The sequence below is a fragment of the Bos mutus genome, chromosome 1 (genome assembly GCF_027580195.1).
Source record: "Bos mutus isolate GX-2022 chromosome 1, NWIPB_WYAK_1.1, whole genome shotgun sequence".
Lineage (NCBI taxonomy): Eukaryota > Metazoa > Chordata > Mammalia > Artiodactyla > Bovidae > Bos > Bos mutus.
In genome coordinates this window covers 136,660,081-136,677,135 of record NC_091617.1, presented here as the reverse complement: position 1 = coordinate 136,677,135, position 17,055 = coordinate 136,660,081, and the positions used below count along the sequence as shown (strand labels likewise).

The following is a 17,055-nucleotide window of genomic DNA, read 5'->3' as shown; positions in this document are numbered from 1 at the left end:
ACTATGGCTTGCCAGGCTTCTCTGTCAGGGATGGGAGTTCTCCAGACAAGAATACTGGAGTGTATTGGCCAATATTGGCTGCCATACCCTTCTAGAGCACTATATTTCCTCCTGTCCTAGCCACCAACTCTGCTGAGTACCTGGTGCTGCCACAACACCTGAGACCCAAGCATCTGCACCACTTCCACACCTGGCCCTCACAGGGGTAGACTCAAGTCCTCCAGGGCAGCCTCAGGAGCAATCCCCAGAGGATGACCCACATGCAGAGGTGGAAATAAAACCACAATTGAAATCCAGGGGCAGTGTGGCTAAGGAAAAAGACCAAAAACCTTCCCACCAGCTGTACAAGCTGAAGATTAAATTCACATGATCAACTAGGCAGACTCTGTGTCTATGGAATATATAAAGGGACACTGAGAGCTCCCACAAAAGGAAACACACTAGTTCTGATAGCTGTGGATATTGGAGGCAAGAACATACAGGAGTAGAAACAGATTAGCATCTTAGTTGCCCTCACAGCAGGTCCAGAGACCAGTGCAGTGTTGGAAGGCACCCTAGAGGGATGAGGTGGACTCTGACTCCTAGCGAGGGTAAGGACTCTGACAGCAGTGACTCAAGAAAAACATTTATTATTCGTATGTTTTGACTTGTTCTGTAGATTCTTTGGGGTTTTTTAATTTCTTTTATTTTTCCCCCTCTGTTGTAGTTGTTGATTTTATTGGCACTGCTACTGTTGCGCTTTTCTTTTTTCCTCAGTCAGATTTCTTATTGCGGTTATAAACTCCCACCTCTACATTGGGCTTTTGCAGTTCTGTGGAGTTTTCCTTTTTTTCTCTCTCTCTTTTTAAAATTTTAACTTTTAATATTTTAAACCTATTATTATTTTTTCTGTATTTATTCCTTTGTTTGCTTTTCCTACTGTTCTTTTCCCCTTGCAGTTAATCTTTAATGTATATAAATCTTCTTTATCTATCTCTATTTAACTTTGCATATCTATTCTTTCTTTCTTTACTTTCTCTACTTTCCTGTCAACATATTTGTTAGTTTATTTTCATTGCTTTAATGAAATTGCCCATTTCCGTCCCCAATTGCCATCTTGCTTTAGTTTTGTTTTCCCCAATTGCCATCTTGCTTTAGTTTTGTTTTCCACTTTGTGCTTTAGTTAGGTTTGTTCTGATAGATATAATTTTTGGTTTCCTTTGTTCAACAGGTTAATCTACAGTACTTTATTTTTGTTGGACTGTTTTGATTTTGCTTATGGGTGTATATGTATATGCATATATTCAGTCACACTTTTTATTGTTCTTATAAACTTCTGCCTCTACATTGGGTTTTGCAGTTCTGTGGAGTTTTCCTTTTAATAAAACTAAAAGCTAAAAGCTCTTAATAAAAATGAAACTAAAACCTGGTTCTTTGAGAAGATACATTCGACAAACTTCTAGTGAGACTCCTCAAGAAAAAAGAACCAAATAACAAAATTAGAAATGGAGGGAGGTGGGAGGGGGGTTCAGGATGGGCTACACGTGTATACCCGTGGCGGATTCATGTTGATGTATGGCAAAACCAATACAATACTGTTAAGTAATTAGCCTCCAATTAAAATAAATAAATTTAAATTTTAAAAAATGTACATAAACTTTAAAAAAAAAAGAAATGAAAAACGAGAGGTTACAAGAGAAAATGAATATGAAGGATTATAAGAGACTATTATGAACAACTATATGGCAATAAAATGGATAACCTGGAAGAAATGGACAGATTCTTAGAGAAGTTCAATTTTCCAAGACTGAGCCAGGAAGAAATAGAAGCTATAAACAACCCAATTACAGGCACTGAAATTGAAGCTGTGATCAAAAATCTCCCAAAAAGAAAAGTCCAGGACCAGGTGGCTTCACAGGAGAATTCTATCAAACATTTAGACAACAGCTAATGCCTATCCTTCTAAAACTTTTAAAAAATTGCAGAAGAAGGAACACTTCCAAACTGATTCTATGAGGCCACTATCACCCTGAAACCAAAACCAGACAAAGACAACACAAAAAAAGAAAACTACAGGCCAATATCACTGATGAACATAGATGCAAAAATCCTCAACAAAATTTTAGGAACCAGAATTCAGCAACACATCAAAAAGCTCATATACCATGATCAAGTCAGGTTTATTCCAGGATGCAAGGATTCTTCAATATATGCAAGTCAACCAATGTGATATACCATATTCACAAATTGAAAGGTAAAAACCATATAATCATCTCAATAGATGCAGAAAAAGCCTTTGAAAAAATTCAGCACCCATTTATGATGAAAGCTCTTCAAATAATGAGCATACAAGGAACCTACCTCAACATAGTAAAGGCCATATATGATAAGATTACAGCAAACATTATTCTCAGTGGTGAATAAATGAAAGCATTACCCCTAAGATAGGGAACAAGACAAGGGTGTCCACTTTCACCACTATTATTCAACATAGTTTTGGAAGTCCTAGCTACAGTAATCAGAGAATAAAAACAAATAAAAGAAATCCAGATCAGAAAAGAAGTAAAGCTTTCACTGTTTGCAGATAACATGATACTTTACATAGGAAATCCTAAAGATAGTAGCAGAAAATTACTAGAGCTAATCAGTGAATTTAGCAAAGTTGCAGGACACAAAGTCAACACACAGAAATCACTTGCATTTCTATATACTAACAATGAAAAATCAGAATGAGAAATTAAGGAATCAATTCCATCACCATTCAAAAAAAAAAAAAAAAAGAATTTAATATCCAGGACTATCCTTTGTCTCCTTACCTAAGGAGACAAAAGAACTGTACACAGAAAATTATGACACTAATGAAAGAAATCAAAGATGACATAAACTGACGGAGAGATATTCCATGTTCCTAGGTAGGAAGAATCAATATCATGAAAATGACTACACTATCAAATGCAATCTACAGATTCAATGCAATCCCTATCAAATTACCAATGGCATTTTTCACAGCACTAGAACCAAAAATTTCACAATTCATATGGAAACACAAAAGACCCCGAATAGCCAAAGCAGTCTTGAGAAAGAAGAAAGGAGCTGGAAAAATCAACCTTCCTGACTTCAGATTATACTACAAAGCTACAGTCATGAAGATAGTATGGTGTTGGCACAAAAACAGAAATATAGACCAATGGAACAAGATAGAAAGCCCAGAAATAAACCTATGCACCTATGGGTATCTTATTTTTAACAAAGGAGGCAAGAATATACAATGGGGCAAAGACAGCCTCTTCAATAAATGGTGCTGGGAAAAAATGGACAGCTACATTAAAAGAATGAAATTAGAACACTTCCTAACACCATACACAAAGATAAACTCAAAATGGACTAAAGACCTAAATGTAAGACCAGAAACTATAAAACCTTTAGAGGAAAACATAGGCAGAACACTTGATGAGATAAATCGATCCTGTATAACCCACCTCCTAGATTAATGGAAATAAAAACAAAAGTAAACAAGTGGGACTTGATTAAACTTAAAAGCTTTTACACAGCAAAGGAAACTACAAACAAGGTGAAAAGACAACCCTCAAAATGGGAGAAAATAATAGCAAATGAAACAATGGACAGAGGATTAATTTACAAAATATACAAGCAGCTCATACAACTCGATACCAGAAAAACAAAGAACCCAATCAAAAAGTGGGGAAAATACATAAACAGACATTTCTTCAAAGAAGACATACAGATGACTAACAAACATATGAAAAGATGCTCAACATTGCTCATTATTTGAGAAATGCAAATGAAAACTACAGTGAGATATCACCTCAGACTGGTCAGAATGGCCATCATCAAAAAGTCTACAAACAATAAATGCTGGAGAGGGTATGGAGAAAAGGGAACACTCGTGCACTGTTGGTGAAAATGTAAATTGATAAAGCCAGTATGGCATACTGTATGGAGATTCCTTAAAAAGCTAGGAATAAAACCATCATATGACCCAGCAATCCCACTCTTAGGCATATACCCCAAGGAAACCAAAATTGAAAAAGACACATGTATTCCATTGTTAATTGCAGCACTATTTACAATAGTGGTGAACATACAATAGCTAGAACATGGAAGCAATCTAGATGCCCATCGACAGATGAATGGATAAAGAAATCGTGGTACATATACACAATGGAATATTACTCAGCCATAAAAAGGAACAACTTTGAGTCAATTCTAATGAGGTGGATGAACCTAGAACCTATTATACAGAGTGAAGTAAGTCAGAAAGAGAAAGATAAATATCATATTCTAATGCATATATATGAAATCTAGGAAAATGGTACTGAAGAATTTATTCATAAGGCAGCAGTGGAGAAACAGACATAGAGAATAGATTTATGGACATGGGGAGAGGGAAGCAGGGGGTTAGATGTATGGAAAGAGTAACATGGAAACTTACATTGCCATATGTAAAATAGCCAGCCAATGGGAATTTGCTATATGGCTCAAAAAACTCAAATAGGGGCTCTGTATCAACCTAGAGGGGTGAGATGGGGAAGGAGATGGGAGGGAGGCTCAAAAGGGAGGGGATATATGTATGCCTATGGCTGGTTCATGTTGTGTTTTGACAGAAAACAACAAAATTCTGTAAAGCAATTATCCTTTGATAAAAATATTAATTTTTAAAAATCCACATTCAAAGGAGAAACAAGTGACATGTAATAAGATTGGATAACATGGTATCATACGGTAATTGTTGTTTTGTAAAGTGACCATTTCCCACTTAGCAAAACAAAATTATATGAATTAATTAAGTTTGCCAAAGTAGATTAGGGGAAGAGTGGCACCCAGGTCCTGACACAGCAGAAAACAAATTTCTGGGATAAAGAATCAAAGTCATCTTCAATGAGAGAGAGCAAAGAAAAGAATACAAAGAAAAGGGCAAAATGAGAACAAGATACCACTAAACATTAAAACAAAACATCAAGCATAAAACATGAAGCACAGATACCTCAGCAACTAGTCAGCAACATTCAGGAATTCAGGTGAGAATTGAGAGAGGCGGCTGGTGCCACTGGGAGAGAGGAAAGAGTCTGCTGCCTATGTTCATACAAGAAGCTAAAAGTCACACTCTGAGACAGAAATAGGTTTTCCTGATGCTAGGAAAGAGATGGGGAAAGTGCTGTGACGCTCAGGAAGAACTGACATCCCCCCCACAGCCCTTGGGGAATGGCTGCTGGTGGAGTGGGTAAGAAAAGCTGTAAGGACAAAAAGCATTGGGAGCTGATAAATTGAGAATCCTTGAATTCAGAATGTAGAAATCAAAGGATAAGCAAAACATCAAACAAATTTCTAGAAGCGAAAAAAAATGGACCCCCACAGTGTAGTCACGGGGTGGGGGGGCAAAATAAACTCTGCCACTAAGAAACAAAAAGACAAGGAGACAATGTTATTTTTTTTTTTTTTTTTTTTTACGACTGAGTGACTTCACTTTCACTTTTCAATTTCATGCATTGAGACGGAAATGGCAACCCACTCCAGTGTTTTTGCCTGGAGAATCCCAGGGATGGGGAGCCTGGTGGGCTGCTGTCTATGGGGTCGCACAGAGTCGGACACAACTGAAGTGACCTCAGCAGCAGCTCTCATATCCTGACTGCTTACTCTGAGCCGGGCACTGTGTTGAGTGTGGACCAACTGCACTGGTTACTTACATTTTTTTTTTTTTTAAATCACATGCTCCCCATCCTGAACCCTCCTCCTCCCAACCTCCCCATACCATCCCCTGGGCCTTCCCAGCATTTTCAGCATCCAGCATCGTGCACTGAACCTGGACTGGCATCTCGTTTCATACATGACATTTCACATGTTTCAATGACATTCTCCCAAATCTTCCCACCCTCTCCCACAGAGTCCATAAGACTGTTCTATACATCAGTGTCTCTTTTGCTGTCTCATACACAGGGTTATCGTTACCATCTTTCTAAATTCCATATACATGCGTTAGTATACTGTATTTATGTTTTTCCTTCTGGCTTACTTCACTCTGTATAATAGTCTCCAGTTTCATCCACCTCATTAGAACTGATTCAAATGTATTCTTTTTTAATGGCTGAGTAATACTCCATTGTGTATATGTACCACAGCTTTCTTATCCATTCATCTGCTGATGGACATCTAGGTTGCTTCCATGTCCTGGCTATTATAAACAGTGCTGCGATGAACATTGGGGTACACGTGTCTCTTTCAATTCTGGTTTCCTCAGTGTGTATGCCCAGCAGTGGGGCACCTGTACAAACCCACACACAGTGAGGAATAGCCACAATAAAGAGAACTCCACAAACTGCCAGAATACAGAAAGGACACCCCAAGCAATTTAAACAAGATGAAGAGACAGAGGAATAGCCAGCAGATAAAGGAACAGGATAAATGCCCACCAAACCAAACAAAAGAGGAAGAGATAGGGAATCTACCTGATAAAGAATTCAATAATGATAGTGAAATTGATCCAAAATCTAGAAATTAAAATGGAATCACAGATAAATAGCTTGAGACAAGGATTGAGAAGATGCAAGAAAGGTTTAACAAGGACCTAGAAGAAATAAAAAAGAGTCAATATACAATGAATAATGCAATAAATGAAATTAAAAACACTCTGGAGGCAAATAAATAGTAGAATAACAGAGGCAGAAGATAGGATTAGTGAATTAGAAGATAGAATGGTAGAAATAAATGAATCAGAGAGAATAAAAGAAAAACGAATTAAAAGAAATGAGGACAATCTGAGAGACCTCCAGGACAATATTAAACGCTACAACATTCGAATCATAGGGGTTCCAGAAGAAGAAGACAAAAAGAAAGACCATGAGAAAATACTTGAGGAGATAATAGTTGAAAACTTCCCTAAAATGGGGAAGGAAATAATCACCCAAGTCCAAGAAACCCAGAGAATCCCAAACAGGATAAACCCAAGGCGAAAACACCCCAAGACACATATTACTCAAATTAACAAAGATCAAACACAAAGAACAAATATTAAAAGCAGCAAGGGAAAAACAACAAATAACACACAAGGAATTCCCATAAGGATAACAGCTGATCTTTCAATAGAAACTCTTCAAGCCAGGAGGGAATGGCAAGACATACTTAAAATGATGAAAGAAAATAACCTACAGCCCAGATTATTGTACCCAGCAAGGATTTCATTCAAGTATGAAGGAGAAATCAAAAAGCTTCTCAGATAAGCAAAAGCTGAGAGAATTCTGCACCACCAAACCAGCTCTACAACAAATACTAAAGGATATTCTCTAGACAGGAAACACAAAAATGGTGTATAAATTGAACCCCAAACAATAAAGTAAATGGCAACGGGATCATACTTATCAGTAATTACCTTAAACGTAAATGGGTTGAATGCCCCAACCAAAAAGACAAAGACTGGCTGAATGGATACAAAAACAAGACCCTACATATGTTGTCTACAGGAGACCCACCTCAAAAACAGGGGACACATACAGACTGAAAGTGAAGGGCTGGAAAAGATTTTCCATGCAAATAGGGACCAAAAGAAAGCAGGAGTAGCAATACTCATATCAGATAAAATAGACTTTAAAACAAAGGCTGTGAAAAGAGACAAAGAAGGTCACTACATAATGATCAAAGGATCAATCCAAGAAGAAGATATAACAATTATAAATATATATGCACCCAACACGGGAGCACCGCAGTATGTAAGACAAATGCTAACAAGTATGAAAGGAGAAATTAACAATAACACAATAATAGTGGGAGACTTTAATACCCCACTCACACCTATGGATAGATCAACTAAACAGAAAATTAATAAGGAAACACAAACTTTAAACGATACAATAGACCAGTTAGACCTAATTGATATCTATAGGACATTTCATCCCAAAACAATGAATTTCACCTTTTTCTCAAGCCATGGAACCTTCTCCAGGATAGATCACATCCTGGGCCATAAAGCTAGCCTTGGTAAATTCAAAAAAATAGAAATCATTCCAAGCATCTTTTCTGACCACAATGCAGTAAGGAGACAATGTTAAATGAGCTACTCTGAATTTTAACTCCAGTCCCAGGGAAAGCCTGGAGCTGAGATGGCCTGAAAAGGTCCTCTTAGCCAGTCTCAGAAAATTCTAGCAACTTCCCTTGACAGTTTAATCAACCCTCATTTTACAGCTAATTGTCATTTTGGGAAGGTAGGGGTGTACATTGGATAAAATATTTAATATTCTTCAAAAGATCTTGAATTTTAATTTTGGCTCTACCCCTAACTGGCTCTGTAACCTTGGAAAAATAACATCCCCTCTCTGGACTTCATTTCTTCATTTGCAAAATGAAAGCGAAACACCATTCATCTCCCAGTTCCTCCATCCTTTATGTAGATGGGTAATGAACAATAGGTCTTCCTTGGGGGCTCAGTGGTAAAACCTGCAATGCAGGAGATGCAGAAGACATGGGTTCAATCCCTGAGTCAGGAACATCCTCTTGAGGAGGGCATGGTAACCCACTCCAGTATTCTTGCCTGGAGAACCCCACAGATAGAGGAGCCTGTCGGACTACAGTCCATAGGGTTGCAAACACTCGGACACAACTGAAGCGACAGAACAGCACACAATGAACAGTATTTTCCTTATAATAATGCTTGGAAGGAAAGTTATGACCAACCCAGACAGCATACTAAAAAGCAGAGACATTACTTTGTCTACAAAGGTCCGTCTAGTCAAGGCTATGGTTTTTCCAGTAGTCATGTATAGATGTGAGAGTTGGACTATAAAGAAAGCTGAGTGACAAAGAATTGATGCTTTTGAACTGTGGGGTTGGAGAAGACTCTTGAGAGTCCCTTGCACTGCAAGGAGATCCAACCAGTCCATCCTAAAGGAAATCAGTCCTGGGTGTTCATTGGAAGGACTGATGTTGAAGCTGAAACTCCAATACTTTGGCCACCTGATGTGAAGAACTGCGTCATCTGAAAAGACCCTGATGTTGGGAAAGATTGAAAGCAGGAGGAGAAAGGGACAACAGAGGAGATGGTTAGATGGCATCACCGACTCAATGGGCATGAGTTTGGGTGGACTTTGGGAGTTGGTGATGGACAGGGAGGCCTGGCGTGCTGCAGTTCATGGAGTTGCAAAGAGTCGGGCATGACTGAGTGACTGAACTGAACTGAATCCTTCAAAAACAAATCTCAACAATCACTCTTTAGAATAAAACTTTATCTAGCAATTGTCCTTTTAAGAAGGCAATTCTTTTAACTTCTATTTAGTTTTCTGAATTCCCACCCATAAGAATACTGCTACTAGTATCTTAAAAACAAAATCTGTCAAGGATACAGGATTTAAGTTTATGAAATGCATTTGTATCACTTAATCCCTACAATATTAAGGTGAGGAGTGGTGGAAAAGGCTTTTAATTGTCCCCCATATCCATTCTTTTTGTCTTCAGAGGACTCAGCTCCTGGTTTTTGTTGTAACCTATGACCACATCTGAAATAATAATGCCTTTCCCAATCTCCTCACACAGCTAGGTGTGATACTTCTCTAACTTCTGGCAAAAGCAGTGTTATGATTTCCAAAACATATCCTTTAAAATTGGTGGCCATGCATTTCTTTCCCCCATCTCCTTCCTGTTGGCTGAGATGCAGACCAGTTGGTAGAAGTCAAGCAACAACTTGGACCAAAGTAGACACTCCAGGTGAAATATGGCAAGGCAACAGGATAAAATGCCTTGATTCCAAATGACCCCATGAATTTACTTTAGCAGACTCTGGATAATATGTGAGCAAAATAAACTTGTGTTTTGCATAAATAACTAATACTTTTGTTTCCCTCGCAGCCCAAATAATTCCTAACTTATACAAATACAGGAATTAACAGTTTATTTTACAAATTTAATAAGTTGCTGAAAGTTTCAAGAGAGCTAACATATGAATACAGGACAATTTTTTTTTAAGCACAATACAGGAATTTATTTAGATGTTTAAAATGAATACAAAGGGAAATAAAGATCACAAAATTATACAAAATTGTACAAAGGGAAATAAAGATCACACTACTACAACAGTATGTCATATATTATATGGTATAAATGAATACTCCAGGATGGTGTTTAACAAAAATAAAACTAAATATCCAAAAAGCAGCACTCATTGGTCTGCTGCTTCAACACAACACATTTCCACACAGATCTAAAAGGTGTCAAAATTAGTAGCTGCAAAGTCAATACTTGCATGTGACATTTAGCTTAAAAGATTTCAGAAAACATCTTAAATACCAGTTTTTGTTTTTATCAGCTGTAATGTCAAGTGTATTCAGAAGAAGAAAAATTATATAATACAAGAGAGTCCAGATATATGTCTTATGTGGCTCGTCTCTGTCACGAGATTGTACAAGGTTATGTGCAAAAACTAAGTCTGTCCCTAAGTCCACACTAGTGTAGTTTCAGGCTTTTGCTAGGTCAACCAGATATAATGCTTATTACACGGCAAGGACAACACTAAAAAAAGACAAGAATCTATGATGGGTATACCATAACAATATCATAAGCCTCACTTGAATAGGTCTAAAAGACTGTAATATACGTTTCAACTATTCAGAATCAATACATGAAAAAAAAATTGATTTCCCCAAAGTCTACTATACACATTGGACTGGTAGCTTGTGTGTTGGCCCTACACTACCATTTTAATCAGGAGAACGTTTCTCAAGGACATCCAACCAGACATTGTTTAACAGAGGGAAAGAAATGTGGAGAAGGCAGATACAACAAACCTATGCTTTTTCTTGTGTGCATTTATGAGCCACCAGCTTATTGGTTTTTCACATTTAGTTACTGTGTCTGTCACAGAACATTCTAAAGCAATATCAGCCAATCATGTGTCATAGACTTAGAAATAACCACTGGGACTGGAGTGACCACATGTTCCCACAGCCTGATGACCCAGCACTCAAGCAGTACCAGTTAGAACATAGCTTTGCAGTCAAAACTGAAAGGAGAACAGAGTTCCAGGATACAGCATTTGTCACCAATGCCAGAAAACCTGGCCCTTAAGCCTGTTGGCTGCTCAGTTTAACTCCCATCAAGCTGCCATGCATCAGCTCAGCTATTCCATCAGTCATGTTGTCAAACTGCTCCCCATCCTCACCGTCAATTGTGCTATTCTGCCACTCAATCTGTGGGGTGGACAAGTGCTCATCATTTTCAGTTGCATTCTTCCACTGTGACTGGTCCTTGGACCAAAACCCTTCAACTTTTCCATAGGAACTATTATTCCATTTCATCTGCTCTCTGTCACCCTGCATAGGAGCCTTTTTTTTGGCAGCTGGCTTACTGTTCCTTGCGTCTTCACTTTGGGAAGACTCATTGGACCAGGTTCCTGTTTTCATGTCATATGTGTTGTCTTCAAAGTCTGATACTTGTTGGGAACGAGGGCCACTCTCAGATGGAGAAGCACCATCTTTCCACTCAACAACATCATCTTGGCCAACCTCACTATCAGAGGCATCATGCATTAGTTTCGTTGGTTCTTCAGTAAAATGAATAGTTTCATATTTTGAACGATCCTCCTCCTTTTGGTCTAGCTTCTCAGATCCTAAAGTATCTTCAGAAATTACCTTCAGTATGTGTTCATCTGGGTTATCACTAGGGATTTTAGACTCAACTTTGAAAACAGGTTTAAAAGAACAATCACTTCCATTGGATTTTTTTCCAAATTTTCAAAACTGTCTAAGGAACTGTCATCTTCCTTCCCAAGACTGAGCTTTTTGTCTGCTGTTTTACTAGCACTGACTGTGGAATCCTTCTTATCATGATTTTCAAATAGCCACTCAACATCAAAATTCATCTCATACTTAACTTTTTTTTCAATTCTTTCATGTTGAAGCCCAGTAACATACCAGGCTTGTACTTTTCACAGTCTCAGACACACTTCTTCCTCTTGTTACTAAAATGGAAAGCGATGTCACTCTTCCACCACCATAAGCTGGCCGCCAGCTTCTCAATTTCTCTCCTGGTGGGATAGTGTTGTTTGTTGAAATATTTTGTTAGGAAGATTTTCCTGGCTTCATAGCAATCATATTCAAGACCCTTAGGGTTTAAAGCTAAAACAGGCTCCTCAGGCTCTCTTTAAAGAAGCCGGATGAACAGCTATCTTCATCTAATTTTCACTTCTTCAGCAAAGGAAATTCCATTTGCTCGTAAGTGTACATAACAGGTGCCAGGCCTGGTAACTGGTTAAGCATTTGTCTTGTCTTGGGAATTCTGGGTCTTTCCAACACGCTTGCAGTGAACCAGATGCAGAGTGACAGTCAAGGTGTCATGTTGCTGGTATACACACCAAGCCAGTGGATGCACTTGTAGGTGAGCTTTTTCTCCACTGGACAAATCGTCTGAATAACTTGGTGCCTCTCTCATAAGTGATGTGCAAGTGCAAATATGGGTCCTTTTAGGACTGAAAAGTGAAGAGGGCAAAGGGTTTTCCCAACATGTTTTTTATAGGGCACTAAAGCTTGAGGTGAACTTTTAACAGGGATATCTGCCTTTTCCTGCACTTTTGGCTATGGCTTTGGAGGGATGGGTGGGTTATTTGGGGGCATGGTAAGCAATAGATCATGTCATCCAGTCCCATCACTTCATGGCAAATAGATGGGGAAACAATGGAAACAGTGTCAGACTTTATTCTTCTGGGCTCCAAAATCACTGCAGATGGTGATTGCAGCCATGAAATTAAAAGACACTTACTCCTTGGAAGGAAAGTTATGCTTAACCTAGATAGCATATTCAAAAGCAGAGACATTACTTTGCCAACAAAGGTTCGTCTAGTTAAGGCTATGGTTTTTCCTGTGGTCATGTATGGATGTGAGGGTTGGACTGTGAAGAAGGCTGAGCGCCAAAGAATTGATGCTTTTGAACTGTGGCATTGGAGAAGACTCTTGAGAGTCCCTTGGACTGCAAGAAGATCCAACCAGTCCTTTCTGAAGGAGATCAGTTCTGGGTGTTGATTGGAAGGACTGATCCTGAAGCTGAAACTCCAATATTACAGCCACCTCATGCGAAGAGTTGACTCATTGGAAAAGACTCTGATGCTGGGAGGGATTGGGGGCAGGAGGAGAAGAGGACGACAGAGGATGAGATGGCTGGATGGCATCACTGACTCGATGGATGTGAGTCTGAGTGAACTCCAGGAGTTGGTGATGGACAGGGAGGCCTGGCGTGCTGCGATTCATGGGGTCACAAAGAGTCAGACATGACTGAGCGACTGAACTGAACTGAAGCAACAGATTCAGTGGGAGCATCACTCAGGTTATACATGGTTACAAGGAGATAGATGTTAGTATGACTACCCTGCTGCAATGCCAAATCAAAACTCAGAGTAGAATCTGTTTTAGATCCCATCTCTTCATTAACGTGAACCATCCACATGTGTGTCACCATCTTTTCCATACCATTGAAGGTTGACCAGCAATATGGACATGACAGACCATGAGTTAACATATGGTTGAGCAGTGTCTGTGGGCAAATAGTGATTACAGTAGAGGCATTTGATAGTCAAATTGTGTATTTTCATAATGTAGTTGGCTACTGCTGGGATTTTCAGTTTTATGTTCTTTTCCGAACTGCACACTATATACATTGTCAGGAAAAAGCTCATTACAGATCGTACATATTTTCCACTTGAGTTGAGGAAGTATTGGGTGGTGGAGGGCCAGTGACAGCTGCAGTCAGCTTGGAGCTGGACTGACCTAATACTCTGGATGCCTGTGACTAGGAGAGGAAAGGAGACTTTAACTGGCCTGAAGAGAGAGACGGGCATTTGGAGACTGTTGTGAGTATGTTGCTGGTGCCTGGATCCTCTGTTTTGACCCAAGACAGTAAGATCTTCCATTTCCACTTGGAAGTAACTGCTTAACAGACCGAGACTACTGAGGGATGGAAACAGATGTCTTGCCACCTAGCCCCAGTCTCATTGACTGACCAACACATGGCCCTGGCCTACAGATTTAACTCCCTAGTTTTCCTGCTCCAGGTGAACACTGGACATCATGTTGACACCTATTGAATTTAAGTTAGGCTCTGGTATGGAGTTGATTTACCATCTGCTGTGATGGCAAAGACCTGACTTTTCCAGAAGCGAGGGAACCAATTCTTGATTGGAGTCCCATGCCCTTCTTCTCTTGAGGTTTGGGAGCAATTAGCATCAAGGGTTTGGATCTGGGAACCACCAAACTTGTATGGCCAATCATGACAGTGATCTGATAAGCCTGTGTGTTCGTGGTCTTCAATGACATGTTGTACCAAAGCTCCTCAAGACTTTGGCATAAAAAGGCATCGCTTGCAGTGAATACTACTTTCTTTCCTGGCATTTGTGTCTAAAGGGATTGAACCACTGAATGATTTTTCTTCTGCCCTTGCTATGTAAAGTGCTACCACATGCTGAAAATGTTTCCTGTAGATGTGCTTCCTAACTACTTCTTAAAGAGGATCTCGGTACAGCTTGCTCTCCACTGACAACCTGCTTAGGTTTAAGGCCATCATTTTTGCTTTTATTTTTGAATGTGCTGAGGCTACCTGCTGCGCTGGTATTTGGAGCATGGAATATTTTAATGTGTTTTCAAAGTCTTTTCGTCTGCATTGAACGTACAGTAGGGGCAACTAAGGAAAATCCTATTTTCAAAGTCTTCACTATGGACATTCCAGAAATGACTTTTGTAGGCAGAGAAAGACTTTAAAGAAAATGGGCAAGCACTGCAGCAAAAAGGTTTTGTCCAACAATCCTGTTTTTTTGTAAGCAAAGGGTCTCATAGCCTTACATCCTCCCATGTAGTGTTTTTCAAATAAAAGTCTTTAGGTTCAAACTGTTTAAAGTCTTCTAAGTGTTCTTCACAGTATTCCAACCCAATGTCACTAAGTATTTTTTTCAGTTTTCCGGGCATTTCTTAAAATGCCAGGATTGCTGACAGGAAGTTGGAACATAGTTTCGGTGTGAATTGACAATGTGGTCCAAAGAGCAAGGTAGGAACGGAGTCCAGATGCTCAAAATGGTAGTACAGGGCATAACCACTAAGCCACCTATCAGTTCTGCTGCTGCTGCTAAGTCACGTTAGTCGTGTCCGACTCTGTGCGACCCCAGAGATGGCAGCCCACCAGGCTCCCCCCTCCCTGGGATTCTCCAGGCAAGAACACTGGAGTGGGTTGCCATTTCCTTCTCCAATGCATGAAAGTGAAAAGTGAAAGTGAAGTCACTCAGTCCTGTCTGACTCTTAGTGACCCCATGGACTGCAGCCCACCAGGCTCCTCCGTCCATTGGATTTTCCAGGCAAGAGTACTGGAGCGGGGTGCCATTGCCTTCTCAGACCTATCAGTTCAGTTCAGTTCAGTTCAATTGCTCAGTCGTGTCCAACTTTTTGTGACCCCATAGACTACAGCATGTCAGTCACCTGTCCATCACCAACTCCTGGAGTTTACTCAAACTCATGTCCATTGAGTCCGTGATGTCATCCTCTGTCGTCCCCTTTTCCTCTTCCTTCAATCTTTCCCAGCATTAGGGTCTTTAGAAATGAGTCAGCTTTTTGCATCAGATGGCCAAAGTATTGGAGTTTCAGCTTCAACATCAGTCCTTCTGATGAACATTCAGGACTGATTTCCTTTAGGATGAACTGGTTGGATCTCCTTGTAGTCCAAGGACTCTCAAGAGTCTTCTCCAACACCATAGTTCAAAAGCATCAATTCTTCGGTGCTCAGCTTTCTTTATAGCCCAGCTCTCACATCTATACATGAACACTGGAAAAAACATAGCCTTGGCTACACGGACCTTTGTTGGTGAAGCAATGTCTCTGTTTCTTAATATGCTGTCTAGTTGGTCATAACTTTTCTTCCAAGGAGTAAGCATCTTTTTATTTCATGGCTGCAGTCACCATCTACAGTGATTTTGGAGCCCCCAAAAATAAAGTCTCTATTTCCACTGTTTCTCCATCTGCTTGCCATGATATGATGGGACTAGATGCCATGATCTTAATTTTTTGAATGTTGAGCTTTAAGGCCAACTTTTTCACTCTCCTCTTTCAAGTTCATCAAGAGGCTCTTTAGTTCTTCTTCACTTTCTGCCATAAGGGTGGTGTCATCTGCATATCTGAGGTTATTGGTATTTCTCCCAGCAATCTTGATTCCAGCTTGTGTTTCATCCAGCCCAGTGTTTCTCATGATGTACTCTGCATATAAGCTAAATATAAGTTAACAAGAAGGCGATGGCATCCCACTCCAGTGCTCTTGCCTGGAAAATCCCATGGAGGGAGGAGCCTGGTGGGCTGCAGTCCATGGGGTCGCTAGGAGTTGGACACGACTGAGTGACTTCACTTTAACTTTCATGCCCTGGAGTAGGAAATGGCAACCCACTCCAGTGTTCTTGCCTGGAGAATCCCAGGGACGGGGGAGCCTGGTGGGCTGCCGTCTCTGGGGTCTCACAGAATCAGACATGACTGAAGCGACTTAGCAGCAGCAACCTATAGGCCACCTATCAGTTCAGTACAAAAAGTACAACCCTGTGCATCATGGTGCAAAAGCTGGGGCCTAGGCTTCGCATTGTGCATCTCAGACCTTGACTAGGCTTAAAGGCGCGTGCGGGGCCAGAGTGCTCTGGGGCCCTGTGGCTGCTGCAGGAGCAGAGGGCGGATGGAGGTGGCATGGCGCCGATGGCAGGGAGGGCGCGCCCAGGGCCTCTTTGCGCTCTAGGTCGGCAGCCTCACCAGCCTCCGGCTCGTGTTCCGGCGCGAGCAGATCCCTCCAGTCTCCACACTGGTGGCTGCGGCGGCAGCATTGTTGATTGGTGCAGAGGAGAGGAGGAAGGAGGAGATGGAGGGTGTGGGAGAGGCGGTTTCACCGGCACAGGCAGGTGGGTGGTGGCGGCTGCCCCAGCACTTCTATACCTCCTCAGTAGCGGGACGGAGAGAGCCAGCTATGTCTGGGGAGGTGCCAAAATCCCCTTTAACTCTGTCTGCAGGAGGGGGAGGGGGCACAAGATGGCGGCGGCTGGATGTGGTCATGGATCCTGGCTGGCAGCAGAGTGGA

The 17,055-nt window shown here is 40.6% G+C and overlaps 1 protein-coding gene and 1 pseudogene across 1 annotated transcript in view; both read right to left on the bottom strand.

Moving 5' to 3' along the window:
* Positions 1–17,055, bottom strand: part of CPNE4 (copine 4) — a 690,441-nt gene that overhangs the window by 475,003 nt on the left and 198,383 nt on the right. The window lies entirely within an intron of this gene.
* LOC102280608 (activity-dependent neuroprotector homeobox protein-like) lies at positions 11,040–14,964 on the bottom strand (annotated as a pseudogene).